This window comes from Phyllostomus hastatus, unplaced genomic scaffold, assembly GCF_019186645.2.
Source record: "Phyllostomus hastatus isolate PE091 unplaced genomic scaffold, TTU_PhHast_1.1 phas_contig_402, whole genome shotgun sequence".
NCBI lineage: Eukaryota > Metazoa > Chordata > Mammalia > Chiroptera > Phyllostomidae > Phyllostomus > Phyllostomus hastatus.
This window is the reverse complement of record NW_025333873.1, coordinates 733,561-756,699: the sequence shown is the minus strand read 5'-3', so window position 1 is coordinate 756,699 and position 23,139 is coordinate 733,561. Positions and strand designations below refer to the sequence as shown.

Genomic DNA, 23,139 nt, shown 5'->3' with positions numbered 1-23,139 from the left:
AGTTCGCTGTTCCTTAAAGGTGAAGGCACCCCGTCCTGCTGGAGAGGTTTTGTGTTAATTAGCACGAGGACAAACATATGTGTTGATGTTGGTTGACTTGCTTGTCACCAGGGTTCTAAATTTACTTTCTGGCGTTTTTATCTATTTGGCCCGAGTGAAACTTGGGTCCATCAATGAATGCCAGGGTTTTGGCAAGAAACAAAGGGAACATTTAGAAGGGATGGCCAAAGGGATTGTTGCAAAGGTGGAGTCAGGGCGCAGGGGAATTAAGGGAGGCTGATGCAGCACTCCAGGGCTAGATATAATACATTAGACTACCGCAGGGCGGGCCCTGCCTGAAGGGACCAGGGGAGGGAGTGGGTCCTGAAACTCAGTGCGAGCTGAGCTGTGGGAGCGGTGCTGTGGCCTCCGGTGAAGTAGAAAGCTTCACCGCCCTGCAGCCGCACGGTGTGGGGTGCGGCAGGAGGCCAAACTCCTTGATCTCTTCTTCAGGCCACTCTGCGGGCTCCCGCAGTGCCTCTCCACTGGCTGAACCCCGCCAGAGACCAAGCGTCAGGGAGCCAGGAGACGTGAGCTGGACAGGTCGGAACAGAGTGTGTTGGGGGTCGGGGGGGGGGGGGCGTGTGTGGTGGAGGACGAGGGGCCAAAGAGAATGTCAGAATTCCATGCGGCACCACCGGTTTGTGTTACTGTAAACTTGTCACACTTTCTAAACCGTTCCTTCTAGCACTAAGACTCCTGAAGTACTGAAGACAAGACTGCCGCTCAGGAAATCAAAACCTTTCATTTCAAATGCCTTTTGGATTCCAGAATGTCTCTGGGTAATAAGAGCATGCTACGTGCCAGTCACAGGGATTTTTGCCAGCAGGGACGATGGGGGCTGTCAGCACTGGGAGCCCCGGGCCTCCGGTTCGGTGTCCGAGGTCCGAGGTCCGAGGTCCGAGGCCTCTGCCAAAGCAGCGCTGCCTGCTCCGTCCACGCGTTCCCGCCGAGGAGAGCCGTTCTTATTGTTTTGGCAGCGCCTCCTTGGCTCTTTGCTGAGATCCGTTACTGAGGACACATTTTACCTCATTAACATCACATTTTGAAGAGGAGGAAGCGATGGCATGGGCAGAGAGAGTGTCCCACTAATTATAAAAGCACAATGAGAACGAGGACTCTGGGTTTCCTGTTTGTCACCCCATCTCCCTGAGCACTTCAGAGAGTGCCCTGTTAAATGTGACTATTAAATCAATGGCTCATGAAGTGGAACCATTCGTAGGAGTGTGGAGGTTCAGAGCCGTGGGGGAAATTACCCTTCTGGGCAGCAGAGCAGGTTAAACACCAGCGCTGAAGCTCACTGGCGCCTCAAAGCAGCTTTTAATTTTTTTTCTCCCACAAATTAAAAGAGTAATACCTACATCTGGCTAAAATTCAGACCGTACAGAAGGAAATACTTTTATGTGGCAGTTTACGGAGGTCCAATTTCTCTTCCCAGAAGCAACTACTGCCATGGTTTCTCTGCTGTGTAGCCTTCCCAGATGTTCTAGGCATGTACAATCATAAGTAGTCTCTGAAAAGATGGAGATTTACTAGCATTTATGTTGTGTTGTAATGCATGCTGTTGGTGCCCCTCCCAGATGGGGGCCCATCCCCCCGCTGCTGTGAGCATTTGTAGCTAATGGCACATAGCTGGCCCCTTTCTCCAAGAACCCCCCTCAGCCAAACAGGAGCTGCTTTGGCCCACGCATTAAGCATGCCTGCTCTCAGGCAGCCCACAACCAGTAACTGGCTGATTAGGATTATAAGAGGTTGTCTCCCTTGTCCAAGTGGTATATAATTCATGCTTCAGAACTTCCCATGAGATCAGGCTGAAGTAAATTTCCAGCTGACACCAGATCCTAATCTATCTCTCCTGCCACGCATCCTGCTTCTATCACTTCTCTCCTTTTGAGAACACTTCCTTTAAAAATTCATCTGCCTCACAGTCCCTGCTTCCGTAGCTGCTTCTGGGAAACATATTCTAAAGATTGGATTCTGAAGAAAAATCATTTGACGGCAGGAAGGCCATGAGGATCCACCCCATTGCCAGTAGGAAGAGGAAAATCGAGTGCTCCTGGTGTGCTGTGGCAGGTTACCCCTGGTGAATCAGAAAAGGGTGCAGATCAAAGAGGATGCACTGGCTGGTGCAAAGTCTCTGGTGTCTGAGGGGTACCGGGGAAAGCAGCATTTATAGAGATTGTGGAACTGGGTGACTGATGCTAAGTAAGCAGCGAGTGAGAGTCAGAAGCCTTCTTTAGCAGAATTTAAAGAAGGTCTCATACACAAACAGAGGGCTGCCAGAGCTGAAGACCAGACCTAGGGCTCAGCTGTCACAGTTGCAAAAGTTCACAGAAAGCTGAACTCTCAGCCTAGGCAAATCTCCAATGCCAAAGTCATGGCCTTGATAGGGAAGACGTAGAACTCTGAGATGAAAAGAGGTAGCAAGTTTCGGTGAGGCTGTGAAGAAAAGGAACCCTAGTGCTCTGTTGGTGGGAATGTTATTTTTGTGTGTGTGTGTGTGTGTGTGTGTATGGTTTTTTTTTTTTGTAGGAATGTTAATTGGTGCAGCCACTATGGAAACTAGTATTGAGGCTCCTCAAAAAATTAAACCCAGAATTACCATATAATCCAGCAATCCCACTTCTGGCTATAGATCCAAAGGAAATGCATCACTATCTTGAAGATATGTCTGTACTCCCATGTTTACTATCGCATTATTTATAATATCTGAAACATGGCAACAACCTAAGAGCCCATTCATGGATAGATGGATTTAAAAATGTGGTACACACATGTGTGTGTGCACAATGGAATGTTATTCAGGGAAATCCTGTCATCTGTGACAACACGGATGATCCTTGAGGGCGTTATGCTAGGTAAAATAAGCCAGAGAAAAAAAGACAAATTCTGCATGATCTAACTTCTACATGGAATCTAAAAAACAAATCACAGAAAGAGTAGACTGTGGTTGCCAGGGCAGAAGGAGGGGTGCGGTGGGAGGAACAGATGAAGGTGGTCAAATGGTGCGAACTTCCAGTTATGAGATAAGTAAGTTCTGGAGATCTAATATACAGCACAGCGACCACAGTTAACAGTGCTGTACTCTATACATGAAAGTTGATGAGAGTAAATTTTAAAAGTTTTCAACACACACACACACACATACACACACACACACAACTATGTGACATGATGGATGTGTTAAGTAACCTTGTTGTGGTAATCACTTCATGATATAGCCATATATCAAACCATCATTTCACAATATATTGGTATATCAAATCATCACTTTGCATACTTTAAACTTACACAGTGTTATATGTCAATTTATAATGTGATAAGGCTGGGAGGGGAAGAAACTTGAGATTTGGGGTTGGGATGTCTGAGTAGACGGACTTGAGCACCTTGAACCTCAGGTTCCCCTGAGCCACCTGGGCCTGCAGAAGTGGGCCTCTCTGCTTTGTTGGAAGACAGAGGCTCAAGGCAAGGATATACATGGACGCGGTCAGTAGCAAATGGCTGAGATGGCTACTGAGAGGTGTGGAAGGAGCAAGCTTAGAAGACTGGCGACAAGGAAGCCTGGGGTCAAGACCTAAGAGAGTATGCAGAAATTGGGAGGATTTTTTGTATGATGTGTTTGTTAATCACCCCAAAAGAGCATTTAATACGGCTTGAGAGAAGAGTGAGGGATAGGGCTGTGGTGTCAGAGAGACCTGCATTAAATCCCTGACTCTGCCATTCATTTGCTGTGAGACTGTGTGCAAATTTGCTTGACCTTCCTAAGTCTCATCATCCCCACCCATCAAAAGGATGTTTGGAGAATTAAATGATGTGCATGAAGGGCAAGCATGGTGCCTGGCACACTTTCGGTGCTTAATAAATGGTAGGTAGTCGTTATTTCGTTCAATATACTCAATAGTCCTCAGAGGTAAGCACTAATAGCCAAGCGTTTCAAATGTGAAACTGAGGCCCAAGAGAATTAAGTGACTTAACCATATTATTAAATTTACCAGCTTTCGAAAATAGGATTCAAATTAAGATCTGTTTGGCCTCTATGTCCATATATGGCTGTAACACTCTGACTCAGAGTAATTGCACTAGAAGTGAGATAAGACCAGGGCTTGCTACTCAGGGTAAATTCTTTCCTTTACAATTCTGAAGGGTTGAAGGAAAGGAAGATCTATAAACCTGACAAGCTCAGTGACCGAAAGTGACCTACAGCACAATCTGATCACAGACTCCTAACAGGGTAGGTTAAGGTGAGTGGTCAGCCCCAGGCCTCTCACTCCCTGGTAAAGGTTTCCCTTTGCCTCCCTTAAGCCCTGTCTGTTGTTCTTGTGCAGGTAGGTTAACACACCTTGGAAACGCCAGAGTAATCCTCTTCCTTTAGATTCCTGGGGAGGCTTAACCACCCTCTGGGGAGCACATAATTAACTCCAAATGCATGAAAGGCACTGCAAAACTCCTCACTCATTCTCCAGAGCATTTTGAGATTTTGCCTCCTGCTCAAATAAACTCATAAAAATTCTCTCCAGGTTTGGATGCTCTTACGTCCACAAGGGAAAGATTATTCTCCCCCTTTTATAGATGAAGGGACTTGAGTATCAGAGCTAGTACCTGACCTGTCTAAAGCCATATCAAAATAGGTGGGATTTAACTACTGCCTCTGTGCTACTTAAATGTTCTTTTAGTAGGAGCAGGATTTGTAACAGGATTCATTTTAGGGAAATTCTATGGGGGGAAAAATCTAAGAAACTATTATTCCATTGTTGACATAAGAACATGCAAACCTGAACAGAATTTTAATAAGAGTTTATTCAAGCCAAAACGGATGACAATTGCTGGGAAGCAAGATCACAAATGCTCCAGAGAATGACAGTTTTGTAGTTCCTTTTATGTATTTGATATTGAGGAGGGAATGTAAAGAAGGTTACATGAGAGTGGAAGAAAGCAAGGTGGAAACTGGATCCCAGGAGAGTTAACAATGTGCTCTCTTGAAAGTAGTTAAGCTTATTTCAAAGGTTTGTTAACCCAGATGCCCCCAAACAGTGGACAGGACTTGCTTGGGGCACAGATAAAACTTTTACTACAAAAGTTATAGACCTGGGGTGTGACAACCCAGCATGACCTGCTCAGTTAGGAATTTATGATCAGATCACCCTGTGAGGTTACTTTCCATAGAACCCCTTTTTCATCCACACCATCAGGGATAGGGGGTTGAGAATAGTTTTACCCTCCTTCTTAATGCAAAGGACCTTCCTTACCAAGCATCAGTAAGTTATGAATAGAGTTATCACCTGATGTGGGACAAAGGTGTTTTCTGTACAATTTGAATTTTTTGCTTCCTTGGTATTTACCTAACTTATAAAGTTTATGATCAGAGATGTCCATGATCCAACTGTATTATAAATTAATGTATTATTATTATTATTATCTTCATCCTAGGGTATGTTTATTGATTTTAGAGAGAGAGGAAGTGAAAGAGAGAGGGAGACATTGAAGTTGCTTCCCATACTCACCCTGACAGGTGATGGAACCCATAACCTAGGTGTGTGCCCAGACTGGGAATTGAACCCGTAACCTTTTGGTGTATGAGAAGGACACTCCAAATGACTGGAAAACCCAGCCAGGTTATAAGTTCATGTATTTTAAGTAGCATGTTGAGCACACAGTACAAGTGGTCAGCATGGGAAATCCTAGCAAATACATATTACAGGACATGTTCAGAAGGTCAGTTGTGCACTGTGAGGGTACGTTTTTTTGTAGGGGACTCCAGACTAATCCACTCCCCACCCCACCCCAATCTTCTGGATGACATCAGCATAAATTTACCCAAATTGCAGTAAGATGGTTTGGGCCTCTATCTGGTCATACCCTCGTTGGGACTTAGCTGGGGTGCTTGAATGCCACACTCCTTGCATTTGTCCTGCAGTCTTTCCCCTTGCACCTTCTGTGATATTGTGATATAATAAGAAATATATATTTGGTCTTTGTCCCCATTCCTAGCATAGATCTTCTGAAAACCTTGTATTTTGTTGAGGGTGGGGGGATCTTTTGTTATTCATAACAAGTCCCTTTTAGCCTGAATGTATGCTCATGACTCTTTGAGGGCAGAGGCTGCTTGCCCGAGAATCCAACTCTGTGATTAGAGAGTTTAAACTTTGAACCCCACAGTTAGACTTGCAGGGAGGGGTGAGGGGCCGGAGTTTGAGTTCGTCACTAATGGCCAATGATATAATGAAATCCCCATGAAAAAACGCTAGCAATGGATTTCAAGAGCTTCCGGGTTGCTGAACACATTGAGGTGCTGGGAGGGCACACGCTTGGAGGGGGCGTGGAAGCTCCCCTCTCCCTCCCACCCACCGTACCTCGCCCTACGCATCTCTTCCATTTGGCTGTTCCAAAATCATATTCTTAAAAAAAATTTGGATTCTTTCTAATACCAATAAAAGTAAAGTGTTTTCCTGAGCTCAGTGAGTTGTTCTAGCATATTAGAACCCAAGCAGGGTGTCTGGGGAATACCCAACTTATAGTGGGTGGGCCAGAAGTACTGCAGGCCTGGACTTTGGATTAGTGTCTGAAGTGGGGGACACAATGGACTGAGCCTTAACCTGTGGGGTCTGCATTACCCGAGTAGTCAGCAGCAGAATTGAATTACATTGTAGGACACCCAGTTGGTGTCCACAGAGAATTGGAGAATTGCTTGGTGTAGAAATCCACCCATGTGGTGGGTGTCAGAAGTGTTTGGGGTACAAAAAAGAGCTAAAACCCCTGGACCCCACAGTTTTCATCCTTTCCTTCAGGTTCCAGCACTTCACCCAAAGAAGGACAAACAGCAAAAGGTGAAATGAGGAAATCAGGATGATTCATTCAAGTCAGTTAACCTTTATTCAACATCCACTATATATGCAAATGCATAGAGTTCTTTTTCTCAGTTGGCAGGTCTATTCATTTACAGAGATGCAGAGATAAACTATTACATGATTTTGGATTTCAAAACCCATCTCCAGGGCCTTCAGCGTTTTTCCCCTGGTCTCTGACGTTAAGAAACTTAAAACTTGTAGGAGTGGGGGAAAGAAAATTAGAGATCTTTTAAAGATCTCAATTGCAATCTCATTTTAAAGATAAAAATGTGGTTAAAGTTCACAGAAGTACCTGGCTTTTGTATTGGCGTTTCCCTCTGTCAGAGTTTAGCTTCCTTTCCTAATCATGCAATTTTAGCACATCCAAAATATTTCAATATTTCTGAACAAAATCGGAGAGTTTATGAAACTGACTTAGGAGCACAGGAACTTGATTCACAGAGAATTTGGGGATATAACTTAGCTATGTTGGGGCTATGCATCCCTAACCTAGAATTATTGTTACAGCATAAAGTTTGTGAGATGAACCTTGTAGTTAAAAAAAATCAACCCTCGCCGCGTGCCTTGTTCAATAACCTACTAAGATACATAAACATAGCATGAATGACTGAGTGGCTATGTGTGTGATCTGTGGCTGTGTTTCATTATTTTAAAGATTTGAATTCACTGAATCTTTGTTGAAAGTCAGCAGGAGGAAGACATTGTGTAGAAAATGAAGAGGTTTAACCGGTCCCCACCATTATGGAGCTTTAAAGTCTAGCAGGTTAGGGACCCACATGCCACAGCAGAAAGTGATGACTAGCTACCTTTTATAAGGGGCCTGATGAAAGAAAGGGCTGTGGGTGCTCCGAGAAGGGAACGTTTCCCCAGGCCTGGGAAATACTGCATGTGCTGGGGAGAGCTTGGCGCTGTGCGTATCGGGAATCTGCGTTCTAGAACTGGTTCTTCCTCTGATTTGCCTTGGGACTTGGTGCTAGTAAATCAGACTTGTAAATTAAACCTCCCAGGTTTGTTTTCCAATCTGAAACTTTAGGAGTTGGACGGGCCATCAGTTCACTGGGGCAATGGCCACTGTGAGATTTCCTCTACCCCTTCTCGCCCCTACAAGCCTCGCTCACTCTGTCCTTCCTGGCCCATAGGCCAGGAGAGGAAATGAGCGCGGACCCTTTAAGGAAGCCCTCTACTACTGGAGCCTGGGGTGCCCGGGGCAAGGGCGGGGTACCTAGGACCGGGGCTTCCCGTGCTGCCGGGGACGCCTACACGTCACCGAGCTCGCGGCCAATCAGTGTGAGGCCTGTTCGGACGCACTACTACGGCGACGGGCTGGACGCCTCCCGCTTCGGGATGAATTAGCGGCGGGTTCTGCGCCGAGGTTGTGACCCCCACGGATTCCCCGACTTGTGCACGCGCCCCCACAGTGTCACACGTTGTCTCCTGCTGGTCACAGGTGGGAGACTGGAATTGTCAGGTGGGGGTTACGGTGCGGGGAAAATGGCGGCAGCGGCCGAGGGATTCCCGAGTTGGAGGGGGAGCGGCACTACCGCTCTTCCTCCTGAGTTTCGGGCCTCTCGGGCTGCTGCCCGGGTAACGGGCACTTGACCGGGAATTGGGATCGCGACGCAGCTGGTGGCGTTGCTGGCTCAGGTAAGAGGAGTCATGGAGAAGCGACTCCCAGAGGCAGGCTGAGGCGTCCAGGGCCGCGGGGCCGCGCGTGCTGGGTCGCGAGGGCAAGGTGGCTGTGGGATGTGGGGGACCTGGTGTCCCGTCTCTTTATAAATGAGCATCAGCACTTTCCTGCGTCAGATCTGGGTGGGTCTGGGAGCCGCACCACCCGGAACACAGCCTGAGCTCCGCTGTTGTTAAATCACGTGTGCAGAACATCCCAAGAGGCCACCAGGTGTGAGTCTTGGACGCGAGCTGTCCAGCACAGGGCATGGAGCTGCCTTATCTGTGTACTCTACAGGTACCAGACACCTACCTGTAGGTGCCAGAGTGACAGTGCCATAACAGAAAAGGTAGACTTTTCCCAGGAACTGTGGCAAGTGTGATCACTAAGATCTATTCTAACTTCTGCGTGCCCATTTGAAGAAAGATAAAGAGAGGTGTCGTTTTCCTGGTGTTTACTTCTTTGTACTTACCTGGTTCAGGTGGGTGCATCAGGGACATTGCATCTGCCTTCGAAACTTATTAACTATATTACATGTGCACATGGCTGTAATTAAGGCTAAGGTTTAGAATTCAGATTAAGCCCAGGAAAGTACTTTAAATAAGTACTGGGAAAGGTTTCATGGAGATGAAATACTGTCTTCTCATGTCAGCCACTTATTTGTGCAAAGGCATTTTGGGTTAGTTTTCAAAAAACTTGATAACTTCTCTTAATGAGAGTCCTTTTTACAAAACTTACAATTTTGAGGGCAAAAGAAGATTATTCGTTAAAAATTATTTTCTTTTTTAAGTTTGTGTGGCTACATTGTACTTTGATGGGACAGATAAACATAATATTAAGGGACTTTTGGTAGCAGGCTTGCTTCTGTGGAGTGCCTTGTTCTGTTATTGAGAAAGCACAGTGGTGCTTTGTGTTTTGGTCATCAGAAGCTGTCTATTGTCTTTGGAGTGCCTGCTCTGTGTCAGAGGCTGCTCCTGCCTCTGAACTTGAGCAAGTGGGGTAGTCCATCTGTTCCCACCGGGTTTTTAGGGTGGCCATTGCTGACAAACCATAGGAAATAGTGTGGAAAACCCAAAAGGACCTTTCTTCCAAACTGGATTGGTGGAGGTTTGCTCATTTTGGCCTGGGGTTAGGTATGGTTTCCAGTTCCAGCTCTGCACTTAAAATAGCTTAGGGAAGTCAGTGATCTCTCTGTTACTGCCTTATCTCTGAAATGGGCATAGGATGTTTGTCCAATCTCATTACACAGCTGTGAGAAAAGAGAAAAAGACCCTGCACTAACAGTTGACGTTTATCACTGCTCTGCCAGTCACTGTCCCGAGGGCCTTGTGTGTATGCTAACTCAGTCACCCAGAAACTTTGTGAAGTGGCACTTCTGTTGTCCTTGTTTTACAGATGAGGAAACTGAGGCGCATTGAAATTTAGGTTATTGGCCCGAAGTCACACAATTAGCATTGTGATTCTAGTTGATGTTCTTAACCATCATGCAGAAGTGTTACATGTTGAGGGGATATATATATATATATGAACAAATTTTTCAGTGAAGTAATTTTGTTTGTGATCTTTTAGTTGTATAAATAACTATGATTCATTCTATTGGCATCCAGTAGGGATTTATATGGTGATGACTACAGTTACTTTAGTTAAGTGGCATTATTCATTCTATCTTTGATGTCCATTATTTTAAAAGGTATTTTAAAACAAAGAGCTATGACTGATTTCTAACAGGAAGCACAAATCAATAGTTAAGGGAGATTTTAGTTTGTATTAAACTTTTTAATTTGCTGGGTGACTTTTAAAAGAGAAGTTAGCTTTATTGATTTGACGTATCTGCACTAATTCTTTTAGTTTCTACTTACAGAAAAAAAGATGACATGAATCAAAGAGGCTGGGACATTCATTTTTTTTTCATTGAGCCTTAATGTAATTGTCTTACCAAGTCCCTAGGATGTAAAGATTAAATCCTGACCTTGTCCTTGAGGAGTCTAGGGAGGTGCCCTGGGCCTAGAAGTGTATAAACCAGTGAATGAGACGAACAAATGAAATGACGAATGCAGTGTGATGTAGTTGCGGTGGGTGCAGAGGGCTGTGGGAACACGTACAAGGGCATAGTTGCCTTGACTGGGGTGGCCCTGGCTGAGAAAGTGAGGGAGCTGCCTGCAGGATGAAGGGAGAAGGGGCTTCTAGCAAAGGAGAAAGCAATGCAGGGTCAAGGCGAGTGAGAGATCATGGGTGTCCAGGGGTGAAACCAGAGTTTCACAGGAGTCGCTGAGAAAGAATCCAGGGAGGGTTCGGGCCAGGTTGTAAATTCTCAGCTAAGAAGGTGACTATCCCATAGGCACCGGGACCTATAGAAGGATTTTGGTTGGATGAATAACATGGTCAACCTCATGTTCTGGAGAGGTGACTTTGGTGACAGGGTGAAAGACAATGTAAGGAGGAGGACAGTTTCCGTGCTCCAGACGAGAGATGATAAGGGGGTGAACCAGGGTGTTGGCTGTGTTCAGAGTCCACAGCACATACTTGGAATGAAGATTGGATGTGGAGAACAGTGAGGTGGGGGAGGGGAGCAGGTAACTGCTGACGGTAAAGAGGAATAAAGTGAGTGTTCTGTTTTTTGGCAGCTGTATGTTTAGAGATTGATACTAACTCACATAGGAAAAAGGACAGAGCAGGCAGTTCTTTGTTGCTGGGTTTTGGGAGAATTATAAATTATTTAAGTTTGTTGGGTCAAATAATATGTCACAAACTCAGACTTATAACTTCCTCTAGTCCTCTGATTTCTGAGACTGTAGAAAACTTAACTCTATCATCAAAAGTCAGCAGTGTCTTAGTGTAAAGTTGGCTCCATTGGAGATTGGAAGGCAGCCACACAAAAGGAGTGGGAAGAATTATCTGTCATGTTCAGGGTAAAACGCAAGAATAAAGGGTAAAATGCAAGAATAATGGGTTAGAGCTTTTTCCACATTGTTTTTAGTATATGTATGCAGAAGTCATTCTAATATAGAACTAATCACAAATGAATTCTCTAGTTATAAAGCTGATATCTACCGAAACACTCATAACACCAGAGTTGTCTAGCACCCGACAGCATAAAACGAATGCATTCCAAATCGACTGCCAGGTGAAATAGCAAACCTTGCAGAGATGCAGGGTTTCATGAATTCAGAGCAAGGTGGAGAACTGTTCCGAACATAAGCACTGTGAGATTCCATTTCGTTGAAGTTCGGAAACAGGAGTGTTCCTGTGTGTGTGTGGGGGGAGGGGGTTGGCAGTAATGACCAAGAACAGGCATGATGGAACCTTCTGAGATGCTGGGAATGTTCTGTGTCTCGAGCTGAGGGTGGTTAAGGGGCGCGTATGTTCATGTGAGAATTCAGGTTGCACACCTGAGGTTCGTGCACTTGACTGTTATAAAGAGGCTCTTGTGAGAATTTGGCAGTGTTAGACCAAGTTACCTATTGATGAGGAAAACCAGGGTGAGGAGAGAGGTGCTCTAGAATGTTTTTTAGAGGTGGTGTGAGAGGCCCTAGGGGAATGAATGATGAAATGCATCTATTTTTTTTTAAACGACTTTTATTCTATTTTTATTTTTTAATTTTAGAAGTTTTATTTTTGTTTACAAAAGCAGAGTCTACTAAATTGTTGTGGGTAAAAATGACTTTTATATAATTGTCTTGCAAAAGGCAAATGTGAAGTCAAGTTTGTCATATTATGCTCGTGTACAGTTCACAAAATTATGTCCCAAATTCTACCAGTTGATTGGTTTCTTTAGTTTCTTGTCCTAAGAATTAGTGCATAGTTGCAAGTGTAAGGTAAACTTTGGTAAATATAAGATACATCATGAAAATAAATTAATATTTTGATTTTTTGGAGGGGAAACTAATCAGATCTCTTTCTCATCACTGTGAAGTGAGGTCCCTGTTTAAGAGAAGTCACTCCCTTTTCCCCTCCGTGCTGACTGCTCTTGGGTAGCGAGGACTCGCGATGGTTCCTTTGGCTGCAAGGTTCTAGTTGTTATAACAGAGCTAAGAAAAGCCTCTGGTGGGTTTCCTGTAGCAGTGGGGTAAAGCTCAAAGAAGGCCTCTGTGGGCTTCGGTCTGATGGGACAGAAAGTGTCCATTGCATCTCTCTCCCTGGTTCTCTGCCCCCGGCAGCAGGGCATCCTCCTGTGATAAGGGGGAGGTGGCTGGGGCAGACTCTCAGGAGCAGCCATCACTGCAGCGATGACCCGCAGCCCTTCTCAGCTGAGGTTTCTGAAAACGTCCTTTGTCCACTCCTCGGAGGAAGCAGATGACTGTTCTGGGGACAAGAAAGAGAAGGTTTATGCTTCCCTTAGTTTTCTGTCTCAAATAGGGGATCACCCCCATTGTATGTTTATTACATATGTAGTTAATCCTCTTGGGAGAACTTGTGGAGCAGGGAGATGGCACATTGGTGAGCTGGTATCCAGTGGTGTGACAAAGCAAATGATGGATAAAAGATGGGAATACGGGAGTGACGAGGGAAGAGAAGTGAGTGGTGGCGCCCTTTCTTTCTTCTGTGTGGCTCGGGGGTGGAGTGAAAGGGTTGTTTTAACCCTGACGGTGACTCTTCCCCCACAGGAATGTGTAGGTATCTTGGGGAAGGTACCCTTGTCTGTGGCTCTTACTATTTCTGCTGTCCTGTTGTTGTAATACAAATACTTTCTTAGAATTATTATTTTTTATATTGTATAGCCTTTAAATAAAAGTTTGCCTGTTTGGTATTAGGAAGGAAATGATGGTAAAAAGGAGTGGCTTGAAGTAAGTAAATGTTTATTTACTTAATGCAAACATTTTGGACACTTACCATGAACTTGGTATTTCCGGCAGAGTTGCATAAGACTTGGTTCCTGTCCTTGAGCTTACTGTCTAGAGGGGGTGTAAACAAAGCTATGCCTTTAGTACAGAGATCAATGAAATTTTGTCAACAATAGGTGTTCTAAGATGCAAGGTAAGCATGGCAGTTGCAAAACTATTACGAGGTCCGTAGGTGGTAATAGTGATCCTCTATTTTAATAGATAATAATACTAATAGCAGTCAAAATTTATTGAGAGCTTACTAGATAACCAGGTTCAGTTCTAAGTGCCTTAAGTTTTTAACTCCTTTAACAACTTCATAACTTCCCCAATAAGGTAAATCTAGGAGGAAACAGAGGCCCAGAGAGGTCAAGTTACATGGATTTGAACCTGGGTAGTCTAGTTCCAGAGTCTGTACCATAATGCCTGTTTTAATCCATTTTAAATTTAAAATATACTGGACTGATGTGGCCTTAAGTGTAAGAGATTAATTATTTGAATAGAGTATGCCTTATATTATAAGTTACGTCCAAAATTTCTGAATGTCCATGCTGAATGTAATTTCCTGTAGCTGTTTGGAGTGATTCTCTCTGTAACGGAGTTTTAAATGAGACATCTGTTTGCCCTTTTCAACTTCCATGTGTTAACATGATTGTTTCGGCACTGTTTTCATACTCTCGCATGTCCCATTACAGCATTCTGAAATTCATTATACATGTTACCGGGTTTTTTTCTGCTGTGAACATATATAAACTGATATTTTATGATATATTCAAACTGGAGAGTTTGTGAATTAATGGAATAATATACTTGTTAGTGTGAATAACTGCAGGTTGGAACTTAAGTTGTATTTTTAGCGGGTCTGTTCATTAGGACCAATTGATTAAGGAAGAATTATGTTTACTTTGATCTCTGTAAGAATGGGAGAGACCTGTGGAAGCGGGCTGCAATAACCTAGAGTAGGCCAGAGAGCGCTGATGGGTTCATTTGTGGGAGTGGCGAACCAGCCCCCTGCAGACCGTGCTCGCTGCAGAGAAGAAACACACTAGAAGTCAAGAGTCAATCAAGACTGGATCTTTGTTACAGCGGCTGTCTGTTGAGATGGCTAATCTTTGGTGAACTGAGTCTGCATTGGATATGGTTGTTCCCAAAGTCATATTTATTTCTCTTTTTATATAAATTTCTTCGACCCTCCAATCTTAGGGGTACTATATATTCTTCTTTTGAATCGAGAACTCTAAAATTGTATCTGGCTTTCTTTTTTTGCACTATTCTTTAGACATCTCAGGGGCCTTTTCCATGCATATTTGTTAGCTGTTTACTATAACGTTTCAGGAGATGGGTGAGAATTTGTATTAGTTTCTTGTGGCTGCTGTAATAAATTACCACCATCTTGGTGGCTTAATACAACACCAGAAGTGGGTTTTTTCACAGTTCTGGAGCCAGAGGTCCAAAGTCCGGATCAGTGGGCCGAGATCAAAGCGTTGGAGGGAGGGTGGTTCCACTTCAGAGGATCTGGGGGAGAACCTGCTCCTGGCCGCTCCTGGCCTCTGGGGACCACCCGCGGGGCTGGTGTGTGGCAGAGCACCGCAGTCTCCAGCTCCCGCCTCCGCGGTCACGTTGTCTTCCTCTCGTCTGGGGTCAGTTTCCCTTGGGCTCCTTCTGAAATGGGTGTGTACATAATATTTATATATTATAGTTATAATGTTTATAGATTATGCAAACATAACATATTATATTATCTAAGTATTATAATCTGTTGTATTTATAATATATCCTATAAATATTCTATTTTATTTCTAATATGATCTATTTTATTTTATTTATAATATACTTACATTTAGGGCCCACGCTGATAATCCAGGTTACCCCCCCATCTCAAAACACTTAATTTAATCATATATACAAAGGTGTCCCTCCCCTGTCTCCTCCCCAAAACACACAAGGTAATGTTTACAGGTTTCAAGGTATCTTTCGAGAATGTCATTATTCAATTGTGATATTTATTAAGCTGTGTTTTACAGGTGAAGAGATTCGATTAATTATTTAAAGTTATGAACTTAGAATCAGTCTCTCGTTCTCTCCCTTGGCATCTGTGTTTTCCTACTAGCTACCTCCATTTGGAAAAAAGTATTGGGTTGGCCAAAAAGTTCATTTTGTCGTTTCCGTAAGATGGCTCCAGCAGTGCTCAGCTGTCTTTAACTTCATTGGAAACAATTGTGGTAGATTGTATTGTGACAGCTGTCATATCAGCATGCACGTAAGGAAAACTTATCAAAGTTGGTGAATTTTTGTGTAGTCACTTTAATATTAAAGATGGAAGAAAAGAAGCAGTATTTTTTGATATAATGCTTGATTATTTCAAGAAAGGTAAAGATGCAACTGAGACTCCAAAAAAGATATGTGCAGTGTACTGAGAAGGTGCTGTGACTGATTGAATGTGTCAAAAGTGGTTTGCGAAGTTTCACGCTGGAGATTTTTCAGTGGACGGTGCTCCGCAGTTGGGTAGAACAGTTGTGGTTGATAATGATCAAACTGAGACATTAACTGAGAACAATCACCATTATACCGTCCATGACATAGGCGACATACTCAAAATATCCAAATCAATGAAGTTATTGGTGAAAATGAAAAATGTGTCTTTTGTTTCATGGAAAAAACCATGTGGATGTTTTGGCCAACCCAATAATACTCTTTATGTTTATGTAGATTTATTATACAGCAGGGTTTAGGGATTCCTTTTTTAAAAAATTACTCTCTGTTGAGATAATTCTAGAGTCACATGCAGTTCTAATAAATAAGAGAGATCCCATGTACCTCTTACCCAGTTTTCCCCAATGGTGACTGATGCACGCTCACTAGATGGCAGTGACCATGGAACGCTGCAGATGGCTCGTTGACACGTGAGAAAAACATACACAGAGACAACCAGGTCCTGTGGGGAAGTAGGAACAGAATGGCCACTCTCTCTAGTGGGGAGCGCCTCGTCTCCATTCCCAAGCAGACTTTTATTGAGAATACAGACTTAATTTGTGGATTCACAGTCTGGCAGAAAAGATCAAACGAAGTAGGTGACTTACAAAGGTGCAGACAGAACCCCTGCTGTGATTCTGGGCAGAGCTTGGAATTTTATCATTTGAAAGGTTTAATAGGGCTCAAAGGGCTAGTTTTGGTTTCCTGTCTGTGCCTTCAAATTCTAATCTAATAACATTCTCCAGCAAACAGATCTCATAGGATCTTGTATATTCTATGTCCCAGGCCTGATTACCCTGGTGGTCTGCCGACTCTGGTCTGGGCTGCACTGCCCCTATTATTTCCACAGGCCTGAGTTAACAGAGAAGACAAAGGCAGCCAGGAGACTTGGATTACTCACTTCTAAGAACAAGGACTCAGGCCTTGACAAAGCCAAGGGGGCAGGAGTTGATGTCCATCACCCCTTCATTTCCACAGCCTCAAGTCTCTTCCCAGAGGCCTCCTCGTGATCACGCCTGTCTTAGGCAATTCCCTCCATGGGAAATCTTACCCGTCATTGGCTAACTGATCAAGCTTATGAGGTCAGGCACAGAACAGGCAGCGTCGTGCCAGGGAAATAAGTTTTGTCTCCTTAGTGGCTCCTGGTCCAGAGGTCTCTCACTCAGCCTAAGTCATGGGGGGTTACGGCTTCCTGAGACCAGGCAGGGCGGTCCCCAACAGGTAACGTTTTGCAAAACTACAATATAGTATTACAACCAGAAATTGACTTGGTACTGCTAAGATACATGCCAGTCTCACCATAAGGACTTCTTCTGTAGCCCTTTAACAGCCACACACTCCCTTCCCTGAGCCCTGACAGCGAGCAGTATGTCCTCCATCTCTGTAATTCTGTATAACTGCAAGAATGTTACGTAGATGGAATTATACAGTGTGTAACCTTTGGGATTGTCTGTTTTCATGTATCATAAAATTCCCCAGGGATTCATCCAAGCTGTTGTGTCTATCAGTAGTTTGTTTCTTTCTTCTGTTCTTTACTGTCTTCCGTGTTCTTTGGTATGGAGTTACCCACTAAAGGACATCTTAGGTTATTTCTCGTTTTGGGCTATAATGAATAAAGCTGCTATGAACATTCATGAACAGGTTTTTATGTGAACATTTCACTGGGATAAATGCCGAGGAGTGCAGTGGCTGGGTCAAATGGTGGTTGTAAAGTCCATTGATTCTCAACCGGCGTGCTGCAAGAATTTTTAACACATGCAGTACCTGACTATTTAGTCAGGGGCACTGACCTCTTTTTCCTTAGATTGTATGAATGAATCAAAATTATACCTATTTTTTGTCAGATCAGCAAAAAAATACATTCTTTGGGGTGTTACAGAATTTTAATAGATTATGTGTGCCATGAGATGACAAAGGTTGAAAGTCACTGGTATAGGCGCACGGATTTATTTCTGAAATTTCAGTTCTACTGCACTGAGCTATGTGTCTGTCCTTATGGTAGTACCCTGCTGCCTTAATTACTGTTGCTGCGAGGTAAGTTGTGAAAACAGGAAGTATGAACCCTCCTACTTGGCTCTTTTTCAAGATTGTGTTGTCTATTTTGGGTCCCTTGCAAGTCCATATGAATTTTAGAATCAGCTTGTGAATTTCTACAAAGAAATCAGCCATGGATCTCAGTGATTTTTAAAATGTTCATTGAGCTGTATAAGCATCACCACAATGAACTTTAGAACATTTTCATCTACTCAAAAAGAAGTTTTGTATCCATTAGCAGTGACACCTCATTCTCTTCCCCCTCTCTTCCTTTGCCCTAGGCAACTACTGTACTAATCTGTCTACAGATTTGCCTGTTCTGGACATTTCATATAAGTGGAGTCATATAATATGTGGTCTTTTGTTTCTGGCTTCTGTCGCTTAGCATGTTTCCAAGGTTACATGTTGTAGCATGTAACAGTACTTAATATTTTTTTATGGTTGTATAACATTCCATTATATAAATAGGCCACTTTTAAAAATTTTATTTTTATTTTCTTTTATTGATTTATTTTTAGGGAGGGGAAGGGAGTGAGAAAGGGATGAAGAGAAACATTGATTGGTTGCTTCTTGTACACACTGTGATAGAGGACCAAACCTGCAACCCAGGCCTGTGCCCTGACTGGGAATTGAACTGGTGACCTTTAGCTTTGCAGGGTGACACCCAACCAACTGAACCACACCGGTCATGGAGGATAGGCCACATTTTATTTATCTACTCATCAATTGATGGACATTTGGGTGGTTTCCACTTCTTGGTTATAATGTATAATGTTGCTATGAACGTTTATGTACAAGTTTTTTGTAAATGTATGTTTTCAGTTTTCTTTGATATATACCTAGTAGTTGAATTTCTGGGTCATATGGTAACTATATGTTTAATTTTTGAGGAACTGCCAGACTGCTTTTCAGGTTGTTTCAGCAAGGAATTGAGGGTTTCCATTTTTCCACATGCTCACCAACACTCGTTATCTGTCTTTTTGATTATACCATCCTAGAGAAGTTGTATTGGGTTGACCAAAAAGTCCATTTCATTTTTCTGTAAAATAAAAGACACGTATTTTATTTTTACCAATAACTTGATTGATTTGGATATTTTGAGTATGTCAGCTATCTCCTGCTATTGGCTTCTAGTGGCCAGAGGCCAGGGGTGCTGCTAATCATCTTCAAATGCATAAGGCAGCCCCACAGCAAAGAATTATTTGACCAAAGCATCAGTAGTACCAAGAAACTTTGCAAACCACTTTTCACATTTTCAATCAGTTACAGCACCTTCTCCATACACTGCACAAATCTTCTTTTGCATCTCAGTTGTGTTTTTACCTTTCTTGAAATAATAAAGCATAATATGCCAAAAATGTTGCTTATTTTCTTCCATCTTCAATGTTAAAATGGCTGCATAAAAATTCACCAGTTTGGATGTTTTTAAAGAATGCACACTGATATGACAGCTGTCACAATACAGTCTAACAAAATTGTTTCCAATGAAGTTAAAGACGAGTAAGCACTACTGGAGCCACGGCACTGAAAAAACTACACTAACCTTTTGGCCAACCCAGTATTATAACATCCTGTTGGGTGTGAGGTTGTATTCCATTCTGGTGTTTGATTTGTATTTCTCTGATGGCAAATGATGTTAAGCATCTCTCTGTGCTTATTGGGCATTTGTTTATTTTCTTTGGAGAAATCTATTCAGATCCCTTGCCCATTTTTTAATTGGGTTATTTGTCTTTTTTCCTTGTTTTATGTATTCAATTTGTTGGGGTGACAATGGCTAATAAGATTACATAGGTTTCAAGTGTACAATTCTAAGGTATACCATCTGCATATTGTGCATCGTGTGCCCACCACCCATCACTATGTATCGGACCCTTTTTCCCCTTTACTGCCTTCGCCCCACTTCCCTCTGGTAACCACCATACTGCCGTCTGTGTTTATGAGTGTTTGCTTTTCTTTTTGTTCATTTGTTGCTTTTAGTCTTACATCCCATCGGTGATTGAAATTATATGGTTCTTAACTTTTCCTGTCTGACTCATTTCTCTTAGCATGATATTCTCAAGTTCCACCCATGTTGTTACAAATGGCATTATTTAATCTTTTCTTATGGCTGACTAGTATTCCATTGCATATATGTGCCACATCTTCGCTGTCCAGTCATCTATCGAAGGACACATGGGTTGTTTCCGTGTCTTGGCCACTGTGCATAATGCTGCAGTGAACATGGGGGTGCATATATCTTTGCAAATAAGTGTTTTCAAAGTTTTTGGATAGCTACCCAGGGGAGATGTTGCTGGGTCATATGGTCACTCTTAACTTTTTGAAGAGCCTCTATCCTGTTTTCCATAGTGGCTGTAGTATTTTGCATTCCCACCAGCCATGAATGAGGGTTCCTTTTTCTCCACAACCTCTCCAATACTTACCACCTGTCTTGTTGATAATGGCCGTTTTAACAGGCGTGAGCTGGAATCTCACTGTAGTTGTGATTTGCATTTCTCTAATAGCTAGTGAATTTGAGCATCTTTTCATATATCTGTTGGACATTTGTATGTCTTCTTATTACTTAGTTGTGGCAGTTCTTTATATATTGTAGGTACAAATCCCTTATCATATATATGTCTCGCCAAAGCTTTCTCTTATTCTGTAAGATGTCTTTTCACTTCATATAGAGTTGCTTTCTTTTTTTAAAATGTTATCTTGTATCTGCAACTTGGCTGAACTCACTTACTAGTTCTGGGGGACTTGGGGGGTAAAATTCTTGGGATTTTCTATATAAATAGTAATGTCATCTGCAAACAGGAACAGTTTTATTTCTTTTCTGTGTGGCTTTTGTTTCCTCTACTTGCCTTTCTGCACTGCCAGAACTTTCAGTGTTCTGTTGAGTAAGATACGAAGGGTGGGAGTGGACGCCCTTGTCTGTGCCCGACGACAGGGCCAGTGTGTCGTGCGTTTTGTCTCGTGTCACTGAGCATAGTGATGTGCACTCTGGGCTTTTTTGTAGATGCTCTTGATCTAGTTGAGGACGTTCCCCTTTATTTCCATTTTTCTTTCTTCCTGAGACTTTTTCTCGGGAACAGATACTGAATTTTACCAGATAATTTTTTTGTATAGATGCATAATGCGCATATAAATATTTTTCAGTTTGTTAATATGGTGGATTATATTAATTGATTCTTAAATATTGAGATAAACTTGCATTCCGGGGTTAAATTCAGCTTTTTTAATATGCTGAGTTATGTTGGCTCTTACGTTAAGGAGCTTGGTGTCTGTATTCATGTACTGGTCTGTAGTTTTCTTTATTGGCACTCTCTTTCTCTTGGTTGCATCAGGGTAATGCGAGCTTCACAAAGTGAATTGAGAAGTACTCATTATTGTGCTTTCTGGAAGAGAGAGTGTTAATTCTTCTTTAAGCAATTGGTAGAATTCTCTAAAGAAACAGTGTGGGCCAGGCGATTTCTTTCCTAGGAAGTTTTTAATTACAAGTTCAATTTCCTTAATTGTTTCGGGGCTATTCAAATGATCTGTTTCCATTTTGAGTAAGTTGTGAGTTTTCCAGGAATTGGTCTGTTGACACACAAAGTGGGACTCCCTGTGGCTGCTAGGCAGGGGTGGGAGTTTCAGCTTCTTTCTAGCCCTCCCCTGGCACTGCCTCGCTGTCCTTATTGCCCTCCATGTGGCCTTGGCTGACACCACTGGGAGGCGACCGCCTTCTTAACCCCAGGAGGTCGTGAAAGTCCATACTCTGCTAGGCCTTGTCTCATACCATCCCCATGGGGCTTAGAAGGGGGCGCCTCAGTACTTTGCATGCATTACTAGGCCTGGTGTCCAGGCTCTCCAGGTAGTCTCCATAGACACTCTGTGGCAGGGGAAGTGGGTCTTACTACCTACCACCTGGCAGGGAAGGTCTGGCCTTTGATATCACCCCTGCAGGGATGGGGGGTTCCGGTGGGGCATGTGGAGGCACAACCTTACAGCCTGGTGAGAACGAAAGTTGAGGATCCCTCCTTGGCCTTTGCTGTCACGGTAGGGGCAGACCACAGTTCTTGCTCTGTCTGTGTTTTTCTCGGAAGTGCAGTGGTTATTATATAAATGTTTTCTGTTTTGCTGTGCTCCTCTTTTCTTGGTTCTTTGCCAGAGCAGGGACTTTTTTTTGAAAAAATCAGCCCCTGTTGGCATTTCTGCGTGACTGGCTTCTCGAGAGCTCTGTGTCCCTGTGGTATGTGATGCGCAAGGAAAACCCAGGGAACTCCTCGCTGTGTCATTGTGTGAGTCCCAAGACCACTAACTGGTTTGCCGTCTCTCCGCCTTCCCGGTCTTTTGCTTGTTTTTTTTGTGTGTGTGTGTGTGTGGTTGTGGGTTGCACTTAGGTGGAGCAGTGGGGGAAAGTACATTTACTTGATTTTACTGGAGATGTAAATTAGACTGGGATTACTTTCTGTTGACCTTAAACAAAAAGCCATATATTTCTGCAGCAAAATGGATTTATTTGGGAACAGCACAGAATTACAATCTGGAATACGCAGTTATGGTGGGCCACTTGCAAGTGTTCTAAAATAAAGCGGAGGAAACCCTTTTATAGAGGGGAAAAGGAACTTGGGAGGGCTGTTACGAAGAGGTCTTCCTGTTGTTCTTTACTGTAGAGGTAGGGCGTGAGAGCTCCCACTTTTGGTCATGTTAAATGTGGTTTTGTTCACTAGTTCTTTACACTTTCTTATGGAAGAAAACAGTGGAAATTAAGGTGCATAAATTGGCCATTAAGACACTAATGAAGTTAATTTTGGGGTCAGTTACTTGTAAGTGACCATTTAACTATGTCTTTATTTCTCCAGAGAGTGATTCTGTTGCTACACTGTAAAACCACATGCTTATTTGTTTTAAGACTCTTAGGAAGCTGGACTGTCCAGTGAATTAATCCATGTCTGCATTTATTCATACATTCATAGTAAGCCTAAATTTCTGCCTTAGTATGTGATAAGAGAAAAATTTATCTTAGCAAAAGATTAGTTTTATGTAGGGGACTAACTCTGTTTTTCTAGTGATTGGCAGAGATCTTGAAGCCTTGGATTCTTTTCTAAACAAAGAAATAGGCGTTGTGCACAGTGATTAAGAGCAGTGTAAGGAGAGTCTGTGAGAGTCTGCGAAGTGCACTGAAAGGGCCACTGGGTGCCTGATGTGGAAGCCGGGTGGTGTCCGGAGTGCTTTTCCTGAAGGTATAATCATTAGTGTCTGCAGCTTTTACTATTTATTTTTTTAAAGATTTTATTTA

At 43.0% G+C, this 23,139-nt stretch overlaps 1 protein-coding gene across 5 annotated transcripts in view; it reads left to right on the top strand.

The window, feature by feature from the left end:
- The first annotated feature begins 8,183 nt into the window (after positions 1–8,183).
- The window catches only part of LCLAT1 (lysocardiolipin acyltransferase 1), a 150,459-nt gene continuing 135,503 nt past the window's right edge, over positions 8,184–23,139 (top strand). For 3 of the 5 annotated variants that reach the window (XM_045844564.1, XM_045844568.1, XM_045844565.1), the window contains exon 1: positions 8,184–8,331. The gene's annotated coding sequence lies outside the window, so the exon portion shown is untranslated. Of the gene's footprint in view, positions 8,353–8,389; positions 8,529–23,139 lie in introns of those variants that run through there. The other 2 variants (XM_045844566.1, XM_045844567.1) reach the window with 2 other exon arrangements.